The 18,598-nt window shown below is 51.7% G+C and overlaps 1 long non-coding RNA gene and 14 other non-coding genes across 15 annotated transcripts in view; 1 reads left to right on the forward strand and 14 right to left on the reverse strand.

Annotated features, from left to right (window-relative positions):
• The window catches only part of LOC128011370 (uncharacterized), a 214,116-nt gene that overhangs the window by 94,553 nt on the left and 100,965 nt on the right, over window positions 1–18,598 (forward strand). The gene's annotated exons all lie outside the window — the stretch shown is intronic.
• LOC128012234 (U1 spliceosomal RNA) lies at window positions 535–698 on the reverse strand. The gene has a single exon (XR_008182752.1). It is a non-coding gene; the product is annotated as a U1 spliceosomal RNA (small nuclear RNA).
• On the reverse strand, window positions 1,073–1,263 carry LOC128012472 (U2 spliceosomal RNA). Its single transcript, XR_008182996.1, has one exon. It is a non-coding gene; the product is annotated as a U2 spliceosomal RNA (small nuclear RNA).
• LOC128012235 (U1 spliceosomal RNA) lies at window positions 3,315–3,478 on the reverse strand. The gene has a single exon (XR_008182753.1). It is a non-coding gene; the product is annotated as a U1 spliceosomal RNA (small nuclear RNA).
• LOC128012473 (U2 spliceosomal RNA) lies at window positions 3,853–4,043 on the reverse strand. Its single transcript, XR_008182997.1, has one exon. It is a non-coding gene; the product is annotated as a U2 spliceosomal RNA (small nuclear RNA).
• On the reverse strand, window positions 6,095–6,258 carry LOC128012236 (U1 spliceosomal RNA). The gene has a single exon (XR_008182754.1). It is a non-coding gene; the product is annotated as a U1 spliceosomal RNA (small nuclear RNA).
• LOC128012474 (U2 spliceosomal RNA) lies at window positions 6,633–6,823 on the reverse strand. The gene has a single exon (XR_008182998.1). It is a non-coding gene; the product is annotated as a U2 spliceosomal RNA (small nuclear RNA).
• On the reverse strand, window positions 8,875–9,038 carry LOC128012237 (U1 spliceosomal RNA). The gene has a single exon (XR_008182755.1). It is a non-coding gene; the product is annotated as a U1 spliceosomal RNA (small nuclear RNA).
• Window positions 9,413–9,603, reverse strand: LOC128012475 (U2 spliceosomal RNA). Its single transcript, XR_008182999.1, has one exon. It is a non-coding gene; the product is annotated as a U2 spliceosomal RNA (small nuclear RNA).
• LOC128012238 (U1 spliceosomal RNA) lies at window positions 11,655–11,818 on the reverse strand. The gene has a single exon (XR_008182757.1). It is a non-coding gene; the product is annotated as a U1 spliceosomal RNA (small nuclear RNA).
• LOC128012476 (U2 spliceosomal RNA) lies at window positions 12,193–12,383 on the reverse strand. The gene has a single exon (XR_008183000.1). It is a non-coding gene; the product is annotated as a U2 spliceosomal RNA (small nuclear RNA).
• Window positions 13,251–13,414, reverse strand: LOC128012239 (U1 spliceosomal RNA). The gene has a single exon (XR_008182758.1). It is a non-coding gene; the product is annotated as a U1 spliceosomal RNA (small nuclear RNA).
• Window positions 13,789–13,979, reverse strand: LOC128012478 (U2 spliceosomal RNA). The gene has a single exon (XR_008183002.1). It is a non-coding gene; the product is annotated as a U2 spliceosomal RNA (small nuclear RNA).
• On the reverse strand, window positions 16,031–16,194 carry LOC128012240 (U1 spliceosomal RNA). The gene has a single exon (XR_008182759.1). It is a non-coding gene; the product is annotated as a U1 spliceosomal RNA (small nuclear RNA).
• Window positions 16,569–16,759, reverse strand: LOC128012479 (U2 spliceosomal RNA). Its single transcript, XR_008183003.1, has one exon. It is a non-coding gene; the product is annotated as a U2 spliceosomal RNA (small nuclear RNA).

Genomic DNA, 18,598 nt, shown 5'->3' on the forward strand with positions numbered 1-18,598 from the left:
CCCAGTCCCACCCAAATCAGCACAGAAAGCTTCTCTGGAGTCTGACTGTCAATAATCATCCAAAAAAAGAGGAAATTTCCATTCACCTTGGCGAGGGGACCTCAAAACGTGCTAAGGTGGCGTGTCCGAGGTGGCTCGAATGGCTATAACTCCGGGAAGGAGTGAGATCCCTTCACCCAAATCGGCACACATGTGCAGGGGCTCAGTCCGAGGCCAGGTGAAAAAGGGCGCGGCGACAGGCCACTAGGTGGCGCTGTAAGCGACAACAAAATTAATACGAATCGAAAAAAAGGACAAACAAACAACATGGAGACAGATACAGCTAGGCTGCAGTCAGTCCAATCTACTTTCAAAGTAAGGTCTGCGCTATGTTCGAACTAAACTACCCACCAGGGTCTGATTTTTCAAGAGCGTAAGTGACTTTGTTTCACAGGCGCACAACACGTATCTCGCATGTGACAGAACTCCCCATTCTGAAATGGAAATAAATAAAAAACTGTAAAAACCTCTTCTGCTTTGTTTCACCAACAATTTCAGGGGAGAGCGCGAACGCAGTCCCCCACTACCATAAATTATGCAGTCGAGATTCCCGCATTTGGGGAATTCGCAGGGGTCAGCATGGCCGGAGTGCAATGGACAAGCCTCGCCCTGGGTGAACCGCCTTCTTGATCATGGTGTCTCCCCTGCCAGGTAAGTATGAAGGCCCAGGCGGTCAGCCAGAGGTCTGATTTGCATCTCTACCATCCTCACCAACGGTTAGCCCTCCGCCCCCGCTCCAGGAAAGGAAGGACGGGTGCCTTCCGTTACTTGCCTGGAAACTGCCAAGCTCATGGGCCGGTGCTTCCCAACGCCAGTTTTAGATGACTCTCTTTAAACAAACACACCTGATTCGATGCACCACCTCGTCTGTGAAAGACTTCAAGACCTCAGGTGGGTGCATCGTTAGTGGAAGAGTCCAAGACCCCAGGAGGACACATCAGGAAAAAAGTTTGCAATAAACCACAGCATCTGCAATGGCAGCTCTCATTCCTTGTTCTGCTATTCGACACAATAAATGGCAATCCCCAAAAAGGGAAAGCACACCGTTCCTGGAGACACTGCAATACCAGGCCGATGCATGGAGTGGATGGAGCAAGCCCCGGCTCCAGCTCCGTGATCTAAAAATCCATTTAATATGTAGTCCCCGGATGGGGGACGTATCAGATATTAAACTGATAAGAACAGATACTACACTTGATCTTAGCCAAAAGGCCGAGAAGCGATGCTGCTAAGACGCAGCAGGGAGGAAGCCGGACACGGCGATGCCCATCTCGGCTTTGGTAAGTTTTGGGAGACCTAAAAACGCTGGGGGATGGTGGTAGCCTCCCCTGTCTACAACGTCACCGGGCCTCGTCCCGATCGGCCTGACGGAAAGTACGGCATCGCTCGTAACTCCCAAACGGTTGGTCGCAGAGCCACGTGCCTTATGTCATCGGAATCCTTGGCTCGAGCCGAACGAGACGCAGGTCTCAGATTGGCTCGTCGCTCTGACGAAATTTTCGGGTATTTTGGATTTTGTCGAAAACCTTCTTTTGCAACCTAGCGCCAGGTATTTGGCCCAGTCCCACCCAAATCAGCACAGAAAGCTTCTCTGGAGTCTGACTGTCAATAATCATCCAAAAAAAGAGGAAATTTCCATTCACCTTGGCGAGGGGACCTCAAAACGTGCTAAGGTGGCGTGTCCGAGGTGGCTCGAATGGCTATAACTCCGGGAAGGAGTGAGATCCCTTCACCCAAATCGGCACACCTGTGCAGGGGCTCAGTCCGAGGCCAGGTGAAAAGGGGCGTGGCGACAGGCCAGTAGGTGGCGCCGTAAGCTGAAAAATAGGGAAAATGTAATGTAAAAAGACAATCAAACAAAGATGAAAACACCCGAAACACTGCGGGATCGTAGTACCCTCCCCTGTCTGCAACGTCACCGGGCCTTGTCCCGATCGGCCTGACGGTGGAACTGCAGCGACGGAAAGTACGGCATCGCTCGTAACTCCCAAACGGTTGGTCGCAGAGCCACGTGCCTTATGTCATCGGAATCCTTGGCTCGAGCCGAACGAGACGCAGGTCTCAGATTGGCTCGTCGCTCTGACGAAATTTTCGGGTATTTTGGATTTTGTCGAAAACCTTCTTTTGCAACCTAGCGCCAGGTATTTGGCCCAGTCCCACCCAAATCAGCACAGAAAGCTTCTCTGGAGTCTGACTGTCAATAATCATCCAAAAAAAGAGGAAATTTCCATTCACCTTGGCGAGGGGACCTCAAAACGTGCTAAGGTGGCGTGTCCGAGGTGGCTCGAATGGCTATAACTCCGGGAAGGAGTGAGATCCCTTCACCCAAATCGGCACACCTGTGCAGGGGCTCAGTCCGAGGCCAGGTGAAAAGGGGCGTGGCGACAGGCCAGTAGGTGGCGCCGTAAGCTGAAAAATAGGGAAAATGTAATGTAAAAAGACAATCAAACAAAGATGAAAACACCCGAAACACTGCGGGATCGTAGTACCCTCCCCTGTCTGCAACGTCACCGGGCCTTGTCCCGATCGGCCTGACGGTGGAACTGCAGCGACGGAAAGTACGGCATCGCTCGTAACTCCCAAACGGTTGGTCGCAGAGCCACGTGCCTTATGTCATCGGAATCCTTGGCTCGAGCCGAACGAGACGCAGGTCTCAGATTGGCTCGTCGCTCTGACGAAATTTTCGGGTATTTTGGATTTTGTCGAAAACCTTCTTTTGCAATCTAGCGCCAGGTATTTGGCCCAGTCCCACCCAAATCAGCACAGAAAGCTTCTCTGGAGTCTGACTGTCAATAATCATCCAAAAAAAGAGGAAATTTCCATTCACCTTGGCGAGGGGACCTCAAAACGTGCTAAGGTGGCGTGTCCGAGGTGGCTCGAATGGCTATAACTCCGGGAAGGAGTGAGATCTCTTCACCCAAATCGGCACACATGTGCAGGGGCTCAGTCCGAGGCCAGGTGAAAAAGGGCGCGGCGACAGGCCACTAGGTGGCGCTGTAAGCGACAACAAAATTAATACGAATCGAAAAAAAGGACAAACAAACAACATGGAGACAGATACAGCTAGGCTGCAGTCAGTCCAATCTACTTTCAAAGTAAGGTCTGCGCTATGTTCGAACTAAACTACCCACCAGGGTCTGATTTTTCAAGAGCGTAAGTGACTTTGTTTCACAGGCGCACAACACGTATCTCGCATGTGACAGAACTCCCCATTCTGAAATGGAAATAAATAAAAAACTGTAAAAACCTCTTCTGCTTTGTTTCACCAACAATTTCAGGGGAGAGCGCGAACGCAGTCCCCCACTACCATAAATTATGCAGTCGAGATTCCCGCATTTGGGGAATTCGCAGGGGTCAGCATGGCCGGAGTGCAATGGACAAGCCTCGCCCTGGGTGAACCGCCTTCTTGATCATGGTGTCTCCCCTGCCAGGTAAGTATGAAGGCCCAGGCGGTCAGCCAGAGGTCTGATTTGCATCTCTACCATCCTCACCAACGGTTAGCCCTCCGCCCCCGCTCCAGGAAAGGAAGGACGGGTGCCTTCCGTTACTTGCCTGGAAACTGCCAAGCTCATGGGCCGGTGCTTCCCAACGCCAGTTTTAGATGACTCTCTTTAAACAAACACACCTGATTCGATGCACCACCTCGTCTGTGAAAGACTTCAAGACCTCAGGTGGGTGCATCGTTAGTGGAAGAGTCCAAGACCCCAGGAGGACACATCAGGAAAAAAGTTTGCAATAAACCACAGCATCTGCAATGGCAGCTCTCATTCCTTGTTCTGCTATTCGACACAATAAATGGCAATCCCCAAAAAGGGAAAGCACACCGTTCCTGGAGACACTGCAATACCAGGCCGATGCATGGAGTGGATGGAGCAAGCCCCGGCTCCAGCTCCGTGATCTAAAAATCCATTTAATATGTAGTCCCCGGATGGGGGACGTATCAGATATTAAACTGATAAGAACAGATACTACACTTGATCTTAGCCAAAAGGCCGAGAAGCGATGCTGCTAAGACGCAGCAGGGAGGAAGCCGGACACGGCGATGCCCATCTCGGCTTTGGTAAGTTTTGGGAGACCTAAAAACGCTGGGGGATGGTGGTAGCCTCCCCTGTCTACAACGTCACCGGGCCTCGTCCCGATCGGCCTGACGGAAAGTACGGCATCGCTCGTAACTCCCAAACGGTTGGTCGCAGAGCCACGTGCCTTATGTCATCGGAATCCTTGGCTCGAGCCGAACGAGACGCAGGTCTCAGATTGGCTCGTCGCTCTGACGAAATTTTCGGGTATTTTGGATTTTGTCGAAAACCTTCTTTTGCAACCTAGCGCCAGGTATTTGGCCCAGTCCCACCCAAATCAGCACAGAAAGCTTCTCTGGAGTCTGACTGTCAATAATCATCCAAAAAAAGAGGAAATTTCCATTCACCTTGGCGAGGGGACCTCAAAACGTGCTAAGGTGGCGTGTCCGAGGTGGCTCGAATGGCTATAACTCCGGGAAGGAGTGAGATCCCTTCACCCAAATCGGCACACCTGTGCAGGGGCTCAGTCCGAGGCCAGGTGAAAAGGGGCGTGGCGACAGGCCAGTAGGTGGCGCCGTAAGCTGAAAAATAGGGAAAATGTAATGTAAAAAGACAATCAAACAAAGATGAAAACACCCGAAACACTGCGGGATCGTAGTACCCTCCCCTGTCTGCAACGTCACCGGGCCTTGTCCCGATCGGCCTGACGGTGGAACTGCAGCGACGGAAAGTACGGCATCGCTCGTAACTCCCAAACGGTTGGTCGCAGAGCCACGTGCCTTATGTCATCGGAATCCTTGGCTCGAGCCGAACGAGACGCAGGTCTCAGATTGGCTCGTCGCTCTGACGAAATTTTCGGGTATTTTGGATTTTGTCGAAAACCTTCTTTTGCAACCTAGCGCCAGGTATTTGGCCCAGTCCCACCCAAATCAGCACAGAAAGCTTCTCTGGAGTCTGACTGTCAATAATCATCCAAAAAAAGAGGAAATTTCCATTCACCTTGGCGAGGGGACCTCAAAACGTGCTAAGGTGGCGTGTCCGAGGTGGCTCGAATGGCTATAACTCCGGGAAGGAGTGAGATCCCTTCACCCAAATCGGCACACCTGTGCAGGGGCTCAGTCCGAGGCCAGGTGAAAAGGGGCGTGGCGACAGGCCAGTAGGTGGCGCCGTAAGCTGAAAAATAGGGAAAATGTAATGTAAAAAGACAATCAAACAAAGATGAAAACACCCGAAACACTGCGGGATCGTAGTACCCTCCCCTGTCTGCAACGTCACCGGGCCTTGTCCCGATCGGCCTGACGGTGGAACTGCAGCGACGGAAAGTACGGCATCGCTCGTAACTCCCAAACGGTTGGTCGCAGAGCCACGTGCCTTATGTCATCGGAATCCTTGGCTCGAGCCGAACGAGACGCAGGTCTCAGATTGGCTCGTCGCTCTGACGAAATTTTCGGGTATTTTGGATTTTGTCGAAAACCTTCTTTTGCAATCTAGCGCCAGGTATTTGGCCCAGTCCCACCCAAATCAGCACAGAAAGCTTCTCTGGAGTCTGACTGTCAATAATCATCCAAAAAAAGAGGAAATTTCCATTCACCTTGGCGAGGGGACCTCAAAACGTGCTAAGGTGGCGTGTCCGAGGTGGCTCGAATGGCTATAACTCCGGGAAGGAGTGAGATCCCTTCACCCAAATCGGCACACATGTGCAGGGGCTCAGTCCGAGGCCAGGTGAAAAAGGGCGCGGCGACAGGCCACTAGGTGGCGCTGTAAGCGACAACAAAATTAATACGAATCGAAAAAAAGGACAAACAAACAACATGGAGACAGATACAGCTAGGCTGCAGTCAGTCCAATCTACTTTCAAAGTAAGGTCTGCGCTATGTTCGAACTAAACTACCCACCAGGGTCTGATTTTTCAAGAGCGTAAGTGACTTTGTTTCACAGGCGCACAACACGTATCTCGCATGTGACAGAACTCCCCATTCTGAAATGGAAATAAATAAAAAACTGTAAAAACCTCTTCTGCTTTGTTTCACCAACAATTTCAGGGGAGAGCGCGAACGCAGTCCCCCACTACCATAAATTATGCAGTCGAGATTCCCGCATTTGGGGAATTCGCAGGGGTCAGCATGGCCGGAGTGCAATGGACAAGCCTCGCCCTGGGTGAACCGCCTTCTTGATCATGGTGTCTCCCCTGCCAGGTAAGTATGAAGGCCCAGGCGGTCAGCCAGAGGTCTGATTTGCATCTCTACCATCCTCACCAACGGTTAGCCCTCCGCCCCCGCTCCAGGAAAGGAAGGACGGGTGCCTTCCGTTACTTGCCTGGAAACTGCCAAGCTCATGGGCCGGTGCTTCCCAACGCCAGTTTTAGATGACTCTCTTTAAACAAACACACCTGATTCGATGCACCACCTCGTCTGTGAAAGACTTCAAGACCTCAGGTGGGTGCATCGTTAGTGGAAGAGTCCAAGACCCCAGGAGGACACATCAGGAAAAAAGTTTGCAATAAACCACAGCATCTGCAATGGCAGCTCTCATTCCTTGTTCTGCTATTCGACACAATAAATGGCAATCCCCAAAAAGGGAAAGCACACCGTTCCTGGAGACACTGCAATACCAGGCCGATGCATGGAGTGGATGGAGCAAGCCCCGGCTCCAGCTCCGTGATCTAAAAATCCATTTAATATGTAGTCCCCGGATGGGGGACGTATCAGATATTAAACTGATAAGAACAGATACTACACTTGATCTTAGCCAAAAGGCCGAGAAGCGATGCTGCTAAGACGCAGCAGGGAGGAAGCCGGACACGGCGATGCCCATCTCGGCTTTGGTAAGTTTTGGGAGACCTAAAAACGCTGGGGGATGGTGGTAGCCTCCCCTGTCTACAACGTCACCGGGCCTCGTCCCGATCGGCCTGACGGAAAGTACGGCATCGCTCGTAACTCCCAAACGGTTGGTCGCAGAGCCACGTGCCTTATGTCATCGGAATCCTTGGCTCGAGCCGAACGAGACGCAGGTCTCAGATTGGCTCGTCGCTCTGACGAAATTTTCGGGTATTTTGGATTTTGTCGAAAACCTTCTTTTGCAACCTAGCGCCAGGTATTTGGCCCAGTCCCACCCAAATCAGCACAGAAAGCTTCTCTGGAGTCTGACTGTCAATAATCATCCAAAAAAAGAGGAAATTTCCATTCACCTTGGCGAGGGGACCTCAAAACGTGCTAAGGTGGCGTGTCCGAGGTGGCTCGAATGGCTATAACTCCGGGAAGGAGTGAGATCCCTTCACCCAAATCGGCACACCTGTGCAGGGGCTCAGTCCGAGGCCAGGTGAAAAGGGGCGTGGCGACAGGCCAGTAGGTGGCGCCGTAAGCTGAAAAATAGGGAAAATGTAATGTAAAAAGACAATCAAACAAAGATGAAAACACCCGAAACACTGCGGGATCGTAGTACCCTCCCCTGTCTGCAACGTCACCGGGCCTTGTCCCGATCGGCCTGACGGTGGAACTGCAGCGACGGAAAGTACGGCATCGCTCGTAACTCCCAAACGGTTGGTCGCAGAGCCACGTGCCTTATGTCATCGGAATCCTTGGCTCGAGCCGAACGAGACGCAGGTCTCAGATTGGCTCGTCGCTCTGACGAAATTTTCGGGTATTTTGGATTTTGTCGAAAACCTTCTTTTGCAACCTAGCGCCAGGTATTTGGCCCAGTCCCACCCAAATCAGCACAGAAAGCTTCTCTGGAGTCTGACTGTCAATAATCATCCAAAAAAAGAGGAAATTTCCATTCACCTTGGCGAGGGGACCTCAAAACGTGCTAAGGTGGCGTGTCCGAGGTGGCTCGAATGGCTATAACTCCGGGAAGGAGTGAGATCCCTTCACCCAAATCGGCACACCTGTGCAGGGGCTCAGTCCGAGGCCAGGTGAAAAGGGGCGTGGCGACAGGCCAGTAGGTGGCGCCGTAAGCTGAAAAATAGGGAAAATGTAATGTAAAAAGACAATCAAACAAAGATGAAAACACCCGAAACACTGCGGGATCGTAGTACCCTCCCCTGTCTGCAACGTCACCGGGCCTTGTCCCGATCGGCCTGACGGTGGAACTGCAGCGACGGAAAGTACGGCATCGCTCGTAACTCCCAAACGGTTGGTCGCAGAGCCACGTGCCTTATGTCATCGGAATCCTTGGCTCGAGCCGAACGAGACGCAGGTCTCAGATTGGCTCGTCGCTCTGACGAAATTTTCGGGTATTTTGGATTTTGTCGAAAACCTTCTTTTGCAATCTAGCGCCAGGTATTTGGCCCAGTCCCACCCAAATCAGCACAGAAAGCTTCTCTGGAGTCTGACTGTCAATAATCATCCAAAAAAAGAGGAAATTTCCATTCACCTTGGCGAGGGGACCTCAAAACGTGCTAAGGTGGCGTGTCCGAGGTGGCTCGAATGGCTATAACTCCGGGAAGGAGTGAGATCCCTTCACCCAAATCGGCACACATGTGCAGGGGCTCAGTCCGAGGCCAGGTGAAAAAGGGCGCGGCGACAGGCCACTAGGTGGCGCTGTAAGCGACAACAAAATTAATACGAATCGAAAAAAAGGACAAACAAACAACATGGAGACAGATACAGCTAGGCTGCAGTCAGTCCAATCTACTTTCAAAGTAAGGTCTGCGCTATGTTCGAACTAAACTACCCACCAGGGTCTGATTTTTCAAGAGCGTAAGTGACTTTGTTTCACAGGCGCACAACACGTATCTCGCATGTGACAGAACTCCCCATTCTGAAATGGAAATAAATAAAAAACTGTAAAAACCTCTTCTGCTTTGTTTCACCAACAATTTCAGGGGAGAGCGCGAACGCAGTCCCCCACTACCATAAATTATGCAGTCGAGATTCCCGCATTTGGGGAATTCGCAGGGGTCAGCATGGCCGGAGTGCAATGGACAAGCCTCGCCCTGGGTGAACCGCCTTCTTGATCATGGTGTCTCCCCTGCCAGGTAAGTATGAAGGCCCAGGCGGTCAGCCAGAGGTCTGATTTGCATCTCTACCATCCTCACCAACGGTTAGCCCTCCGCCCCCGCTCCAGGAAAGGAAGGACGGGTGCCTTCCGTTACTTGCCTGGAAACTGCCAAGCTCATGGGCCGGTGCTTCCCAACGCCAGTTTTAGATGACTCTCTTTAAACAAACACACCTGATTCGATGCACCACCTCGTCTGTGAAAGACTTCAAGACCTCAGGTGGGTGCATCGTTAGTGGAAGAGTCCAAGACCCCAGGAGGACACATCAGGAAAAAAGTTTGCAATAAACCACAGCATCTGCAATGGCAGCTCTCATTCCTTGTTCTGCTATTCGACACAATAAATGGCAATCCCCAAAAAGGGAAAGCACACCGTTCCTGGAGACACTGCAATACCAGGCCGATGCATGGAGTGGATGGAGCAAGCCCCGGCTCCAGCTCCGTGATCTAAAAATCCATTTAATATGTAGTCCCCGGATGGGGGACGTATCAGATATTAAACTGATAAGAACAGATACTACACTTGATCTTAGCCAAAAGGCCGAGAAGCGATGCTGCTAAGACGCAGCAGGGAGGAAGCCGGACACGGCGATGCCCATCTCGGCTTTGGTAAGTTTTGGGAGACCTAAAAACGCTGGGGGATGGTGGTAGCCTCCCCTGTCTACAACGTCACCGGGCCTCGTCCCGATCGGCCTGACGGAAAGTACGGCATCGCTCGTAACTCCCAAACGGTTGGTCGCAGAGCCACGTGCCTTATGTCATCGGAATCCTTGGCTCGAGCCGAACGAGACGCAGGTCTCAGATTGGCTCGTCGCTCTGACGAAATTTTCGGGTATTTTGGATTTTGTCGAAAACCTTCTTTTGCAACCTAGCGCCAGGTATTTGGCCCAGTCCCACCCAAATCAGCACAGAAAGCTTCTCTGGAGTCTGACTGTCAATAATCATCCAAAAAAAGAGGAAATTTCCATTCACCTTGGCGAGGGGACCTCAAAACGTGCTAAGGTGGCGTGTCCGAGGTGGCTCGAATGGCTATAACTCCGGGAAGGAGTGAGATCCCTTCACCCAAATCGGCACACCTGTGCAGGGGCTCAGTCCGAGGCCAGGTGAAAAGGGGCGTGGCGACAGGCCAGTAGGTGGCGCCGTAAGCTGAAAAATAGGGAAAATGTAATGTAAAAAGACAATCAAACAAAGATGAAAACACCCGAAACACTGCGGGATCGTAGTACCCTCCCCTGTCTGCAACGTCACCGGGCCTTGTCCCGATCGGCCTGACGGTGGAACTGCAGCGACGGAAAGTACGGCATCGCTCGTAACTCCCAAACGGTTGGTCGCAGAGCCACGTGCCTTATGTCATCGGAATCCTTGGCTCGAGCCGAACGAGACGCAGGTCTCAGATTGGCTCGTCGCTCTGACGAAATTTTCGGGTATTTTGGATTTTGTCGAAAACCTTCTTTTGCAACCTAGCGCCAGGTATTTGGCCCAGTCCCACCCAAATCAGCACAGAAAGCTTCTCTGGAGTCTGACTGTCAATAATCATCCAAAAAAAGAGGAAATTTCCATTCACCTTGGCGAGGGGACCTCAAAACGTGCTAAGGTGGCGTGTCCGAGGTGGCTCGAATGGCTATAACTCCGGGAAGGAGTGAGATCCCTTCACCCAAATCGGCACACCTGTGCAGGGGCTCAGTCCGAGGCCAGGTGAAAAGGGGCGTGGCGACAGGCCAGTAGGTGGCGCCGTAAGCTGAAAAATAGGGAAAATGTAATGTAAAAAGACAATCAAACAAAGATGAAAACACCCGAAACACTGCGGGATCGTAGTACCCTCCCCTGTCTGCAACGTCACCGGGCCTTGTCCCGATCGGCCTGACGGTGGAACTGCAGCGACGGAAAGTACGGCATCGCTCGTAACTCCCAAACGGTTGGTCGCAGAGCCACGTGCCTTATGTCATCGGAATCCTTGGCTCGAGCCGAACGAGACGCAGGTCTCAGATTGGCTCGTCGCTCTGACGAAATTTTCGGGTATTTTGGATTTTGTCGAAAACCTTCTTTTGCAATCTAGCGCCAGGTATTTGGCCCAGTCCCACCCAAATCAGCACAGAAAGCTTCTCTGGAGTCTGACTGTCAATAATCATCCAAAAAAAGAGGAAATTTCCATTCACCTTGGCGAGGGGACCTCAAAACGTGCTAAGGTGGCGTGTCCGAGGTGGCTCGAATGGCTATAACTCCGGGAAGGAGTGAGATCTCTTCACCCAAATCGGCACACATGTGCAGGGGCTCAGTCCGAGGCCAGGTGAAAAAGGGCGCGGCGACAGGCCACTAGGTGGCGCTGTAAGCGACAACAAAATTAATACGAATCGAAAAAAAGGACAAACAAACAACATGGAGACAGATACAGCTAGGCTGCAGTCAGTCCAATCTACTTTCAAAGTAAGGTCTGCGCTATGTTCGAACTAAACTACCCACCAGGGTCTGATTTTTCAAGAGCGTAAGTGACTTTGTTTCACAGGCGCACAACACGTATCTCGCATGTGACAGAACTCCCCATTCTGAAATGGAAATAAATAAAAAACTGTAAAAACCTCTTCTGCTTTGTTTCACCAACAATTTCAGGGGAGAGCGCGAACGCAGTCCCCCACTACCATAAATTATGCAGTCGAGATTCCCGCATTTGGGGAATTCGCAGGGGTCAGCATGGCCGGAGTGCAATGGACAAGCCTCGCCCTGGGTGAACCGCCTTCTTGATCATGGTGTCTCCCCTGCCAGGTAAGTATGAAGGCCCAGGCGGTCAGCCAGAGGTCTGATTTGCATCTCTACCATCCTCACCAACGGTTAGCCCTCCGCCCCCGCTCCAGGAAAGGAAGGACGGGTGCCTTCCGTTACTTGCCTGGAAACTGCCAAGCTCATGGGCCGGTGCTTCCCAACGCCAGTTTTAGATGACTCTCTTTAAACAAACACACCTGATTCGATGCACCACCTCGTCTGTGAAAGACTTCAAGACCTCAGGTGGGTGCATCGTTAGTGGAAGAGTCCAAGACCCCAGGAGGACACATCAGGAAAAAAGTTTGCAATAAACCACAGCATCTGCAATGGCAGCTCTCATTCCTTGTTCTGCTATTCGACACAATAAATGGCAATCCCCAAAAAGGGAAAGCACACCGTTCCTGGAGACACTGCAATACCAGGCCGATGCATGGAGTGGATGGAGCAAGCCCCGGCTCCAGCTCCGTGATCTAAAAATCCATTTAATATGTAGTCCCCGGATGGGGGACGTATCAGATATTAAACTGATAAGAACAGATACTACACTTGATCTTAGCCAAAAGGCCGAGAAGCGATGCTGCTAAGACGCAGCAGGGAGGAAGCCGGACACGGCGATGCCCATCTCGGCTTTGGTAAGTTTTGGGAGACCTAAAAACGCTGGGGGATGGTGGTAGCCTCCCCTGTCTACAACGTCACCGGGCCTCGTCCCGATCGGCCTGACGGAAAGTACGGCATCGCTCGTAACTCCCAAACGGTTGGTCGCAGAGCCACGTGCCTTATGTCATCGGAATCCTTGGCTCGAGCCGAACGAGACGCAGGTCTCAGATTGGCTCGTCGCTCTGACGAAATTTTCGGGTATTTTGGATTTTGTCGAAAACCTTCTTTTGCAATCTAGCGCCAGGTATTTGGCCCAGTCCCACCCAAATCAGCACAGAAAGCTTCTCTGGAGTCTGACTGTCAATAATCATCCAAAAAAAGAGGAAATTTCCATTCACCTTGGCGAGGGGACCTCAAAACGTGCTAAGGTGGCGTGTCCGAGGTGGCTCGAATGGCTATAACTCCGGGAAGGAGTGAGATCTCTTCACCCAAATCGGCACACATGTGCAGGGGCTCAGTCCGAGGCCAGGTGAAAAAGGGCGCGGCGACAGGCCACTAGGTGGCGCTGTAAGCGACAACAAAATTAATACGAATCGAAAAAAAGGACAAACAAACAACATGGAGACAGATACAGCTAGGCTGCAGTCAGTCCAATCTACTTTCAAAGTAAGGTCTGCGCTATGTTCGAACTAAACTACCCACCAGGGTCTGATTTTTCAAGAGCGTAAGTGACTTTGTTTCACAGGCGCACAACACGTATCTCGCATGTGACAGAACTCCCCATTCTGAAATGGAAATAAATAAAAAACTGTAAAAACCTCTTCTGCTTTGTTTCACCAACAATTTCAGGGGAGAGCGCGAACGCAGTCCCCCACTACCATAAATTATGCAGTCGAGATTCCCGCATTTGGGGAATTCGCAGGGGTCAGCATGGCCGGAGTGCAATGGACAAGCCTCGCCCTGGGTGAACCGCCTTCTTGATCATGGTGTCTCCCCTGCCAGGTAAGTATGAAGGCCCAGGCGGTCAGCCAGAGGTCTGATTTGCATCTCTACCATCCTCACCAACGGTTAGCCCTCCGCCCCCGCTCCAGGAAAGGAAGGACGGGTGCCTTCCGTTACTTGCCTGGAAACTGCCAAGCTCATGGGCCGGTGCTTCCCAACGCCAGTTTTAGATGACTCTCTTTAAACAAACACACCTGATTCGATGCACCACCTCGTCTGTGAAAGACTTCAAGACCTCAGGTGGGTGCATCGTTAGTGGAAGAGTCCAAGACCCCAGGAGGACACATCAGGAAAAAAGTTTGCAATAAACCACAGCATCTGCAATGGCAGCTCTCATTCCTTGTTCTGCTATTCGACACAATAAATGGCAATCCCCAAAAAGGGAAAGCACACCGTTCCTGGAGACACTGCAATACCAGGCCGATGCATGGAGTGGATGGAGCAAGCCCCGGCTCCAGCTCCGTGATCTAAAAATCCATTTAATATGTAGTCCCCGGATGGGGGACGTATCAGATATTAAACTGATAAGAACAGATACTACACTTGATCTTAGCCAAAAGGCCGAGAAGCGATGCTGCTAAGACGCAGCAGGGAGGAAGCCGGACACGGCGATGCCCATCTCGGCTTTGGTAAGTTTTGGGAGACCTAAAAACGCTGGGGGATGGTGGTAGCCTCCCCTGTCTACAACGTCACCGGGCCTCGTCCCGATCGGCCTGACGGAAAGTACGGCATCGCTCGTAACTCCCAAACGGTTGGTCGCAGAGCCACGTGCCTTATGTCATCGGAATCCTTGGCTCGAGCCGAACGAGACGCAGGTCTCAGATTGGCTCGTCGCTCTGACGAAATTTTCGGGTATTTTGGATTTTGTCGAAAACCTTCTTTTGCAACCTAGCGCCAGGTATTTGGCCCAGTCCCACCCAAATCAGCACAGAAAGCTTCTCTGGAGTCTGACTGTCAATAATCATCCAAAAAAAGAGGAAATTTCCATTCACCTTGGCGAGGGGACCTCAAAACGTGCTAAGGTGGCGTGTCCGAGGTGGCTCGAATGGCTATAACTCCGGGAAGGAGTGAGATCCCTTCACCCAAATCGGCACACCTGTGCAGGGGCTCAGTCCGAGGCCAGGTGAAAAGGGGCGTGGCGACAGGCCAGTAGGTGGCGCCGTAAGCTGAAAAATAGGGAAAATGTAATGTAAAAAGACAATCAAACAAAGATGAAAACACCCGAAACACTGCGGGATCGTAGTACCCTCCCCTGTCTGCAACGTCACCGGGCCTTGTCCCGATCGGCCTGACGGTGGAACTGCAGCGACGGAAAGTACGGCATCGCTCGTAACTCCCAAACGGTTGGTCGCAGAGCCACGTGCCTTATGTCATCGGAATCCTTGGCTCGAGCCGAACGAGACGCAGGTCTCAGATTGGCTCGTCGCTCTGACGAAATTTTCGGGTATTTTGGATTTTGTCGAAAACCTTCTTTTGCAACCTAGCGCCAGGTATTTGGCCCAGTCCCACCCAAATCAGCACAGAAAGCTTCTCTGGAGTCTGACTGTCAATAATCATCCAAAAAAAGAGGAAATTTCCATTCACCTTGGCGAGGGGACCTCAAAACGTGCTAAGGTGGCGTGTCCGAGGTGGCTCGAATGGCTATAACTCCGGGAAGGAGTGAGATCCCTTCACCCAAATCGGCACACCTGTGCAGGGGCTCAGTCCGAGGCCAGGTGAAAAGGGGCGTGGCGACAGGCCAGTAGGTGGCGCCGTAAGCTGAAAAATAGGGAAAATGTAATGTAAAAAGACAATCAAACAAAGATGAAAACACCCGAAACACTGCGGGATCGTAGTACCCTCCCCTGTCTGCAACGTCACCGGGCCTTGTCCCGATCGGCCTGACGGTGGAACTGCAGCGACGGAAAGTACGGCATCGCTCGTAACTCCCAAACGGTTGGTCGCAGAGCCACGTGCCTTATGTCATCGGAATCCTTGGCTCGAGCCGAACGAGACGCAGGTCTCAGATTGGCTCGTCGCTCTGACGAAATTTTCGGGTATTTTGGATTTTGTCGAAAACCTTCTTTTGCAATCTAGCGCCAGGTATTTGGCCCAGTCCCACCCAAATCAGCACAGAAAGCTTCTCTGGAGTCTGACTGTCAATAATCATCCAAAAAAAGAGGAAATTTCCATTCACCTTGGCGAGGGGACCTCAAAACGTGCTAAGGTGGCGTGTCCGAGGTGGCTCGAATGGCTATAACTCCGGGAAGGAGTGAGATCTCTTCACCCAAATCGGCACACATGTGCAGGGGCTCAGTCCGAGGCCAGGTGAAAAAGGGCGCGGCGACAGGCCACTAGGTGGCGCTGTAAGCGACAACAAAATTAATACGAATCGAAAAAAAGGACAAACAAACAACATGGAGACAGATACAGCTAGGCTGCAGTCAGTCCAATCTACTTTCAAAGTAAGGTCTGCGCTATGTTCGAACTAAACTACCCACCAGGGTCTGATTTTTCAAGAGCGTAAGTGACTTTGTTTCACAGGCGCACAACACGTATCTCGCATGTGACAGAACTCCCCATTCTGAAATGGAAATAAATAAAAAACTGTAAAAACCTCTTCTGCTTTGTTTCACCAACAATTTCAGGGGAGAGCGCGAACGCAGTCCCCCACTACCATAAATTATGCAGTCGAGATTCCCGCATTTGGGGAATTCGCAGGGGTCAGCATGGCCGGAGTGCAATGGACAAGCCTCGCCCTGGGTGAACCGCCTTCTTGATCATGGTGTCTCCCCTGCCAGGTAAGTATGAAGGCCCAGGCGGTCAGCCAGAGGTCTGATTTGCATCTCTACCATCCTCACCAACGGTTAGCCCTCCGCCCCCGCTCCAGGAAAGGAAGGACGGGTGCCTTCCGTTACTTGCCTGGAAACTGCCAAGCTCATGGGCCGGTGCTTCCCAACGCCAGTTTTAGATGACTCTCTTTAAACAAACACACCTGATTCGATGCACCACCTCGTCTGTGAAAGACTTCAAGACCTCAGGTGGGTGCATCGTTAGTGGAAGAGTCCAAGACCCCAGGAGGACACATCAGGAAAAAAGTTTGCAATAAACCACAGCATCTGCAATGGCAGCTCTCATTCCTTGTTCTGCTATTCGACACAATAAATGGCAATCCCCAAAAAGGGAAAGCACACCGTTCCTGGAGACACTGCAATACCAGGCCGATGCATGGAGTGGATGGAGCAAGCCCCGGCTCCAGCTCCGTGATCTAAAAATCCATTTAATATGTAGTCCCCGGATGGGGGACGTATCAGATATTAAACTGATAAGAACAGATACTACACTTGATCTTAGCCAAAAGGCCGAGAAGCGATGCTGCTAAGACGCAGCAGGGAGGAAGCCGGACACGGCGATGCCCATCTCGGCTTTGGTAAGTTTTGGGAGACCTAAAAACGCTGGGGGATGGTGGTAGCCTCCCCTGTCTACAACGTCACCGGGCCTCGTCCCGATCGGCCTGACGGAAAGTACGGCATCGCTCGTAACTCCCAAACGGTTGGTCGCAGAGCCACGTGCCTTATGTCATCGGAATCCTTGGCTCGAGCCGAACGAGACGCAGGTCTCAGATTGGCTCGTCGCTCTGACGAAATTTTCGGGTATTTTGGATTTTGTCGAAAACCTTCTTTTGCAACCTAGCGCCAGGTATTTGGCCCAGTCCCACCCAAATCAGCACAGAAAGCTTCTCTGGAGTCTGACTGTCAATAATCATCCAAAAAAAGAGGAAATTTCCATTCACCTTGGCGAGGGGACCTCAAAACGTGCTAAGGTGGCGTGTCCGAGGTGGCTCGAATGGCTATAACTCCGGGAAGGAGTGAGATCCCTTCACCCAAATCGGCACACCTGTGCAGGGGCTCAGTCCGAGGCCAGGTGAAAAGGGGCGTGGCGACAGGCCAGTAGGTGGCGCCGTAAGCTGAAAAATAGGGAAAATGTAATGTAAAAAGACAATCAAACAAAGATGAAAACACCCGAAACACTGCGGGATCGTAGTACCCTCCCCTGTCTGCAACGTCACCGGGCCTTGTCCCGATCGGCCTGACGGTGGAACTGCAGCGACGGAAAGTACGGCATCGCTCGTAACTCCCAAACGGTTGGTCGCAGAGCCACGTGCCTTATGTCATCGGAATCCTTGGCTCGAGCCGAACGAGACGCAGGTCTCAGATTGGCTCGTCGCTCTGACGAAATTTTCGGGTATTTTGGATTTTGTCGAAAACCTTCTTTTGCAACCTAGCGCCAGGTATTTGGCCCAGTCCCACCCAAATCAGCACAGAAAGCTTCTCTGGAGTCTGACTGTCAATAATCATCCAAAAAAAGAGGAAATTTCCATTCACCTTGGCGAGGGGACCTCAAAACGTGCTAAGGTGGCGTGTCCGAGGTGGCTCGAATGGCTATAACTCCGGGAAGGAGTGAGATCCCTTCACCCAAATCGGCACACCTGTGCAGGGGCTCAGTCCGAGGCCAGGTGAAAAGGGGCGTGGCGACAGGCCAGTAGGTGGCGCCGTAAGCTGAAAAATAGGGAAAATGTAATGTAAAAAGACAATCAAACAAAGATGAAAACACCCGAAACACTGCGGGATCGTAGTACCCTCCCCTGTCTGCAACGTCACCGGGCCTTGTCCCGATCGGCCTGACGGTGGAACTGCAGCGACGGAAAGTACGGCATCGCTCGTAACTCCCAAACGGTTGGTCGCAGAGCCACGTGCCTTATGTCATCGGAATCCTTGGCTCGAGCCGAACGAGACGCAGGTCTCAGATTGGCTCGTCGCTCTGACGAAATTTTCGGGTATTTTGGATTTTGTCGAAAACCTTCTTTTGCAATCTAGCGCCAGGTATTTGGCCCAGTCCCACCCAAATCAGCACAGAAAGCTTCTCTGGAGTCTGACTGTCAATAATCATCCAAAAAAAGAGGAAATTTCCATTCACCTTGGCGAGGGGACCTCAAAACGTGCTAAGGTGGCGTGTCCGAGGTGGCTCGAATGGCTATAACTCCGGGAAGGAGTGAGATCTCTTCACCCAAATCGGCACACATGTGCAGGGGCTCAGTCCGAGGCCAGGTGAAAAAGGGCGCGGCGACAGGCCACTAGGTGGCGCTGTAAGCGACAACAAAATTAATACGAATCGAAAAAAAGGACAAACAAACAACATGGAGACAGATACAG

The sequence above is a fragment of the Carassius gibelio genome, chromosome B23, assembly GCF_023724105.1.
Source record: "Carassius gibelio isolate Cgi1373 ecotype wild population from Czech Republic chromosome B23, carGib1.2-hapl.c, whole genome shotgun sequence".
NCBI lineage: Eukaryota > Metazoa > Chordata > Actinopteri > Cypriniformes > Cyprinidae > Carassius > Carassius gibelio.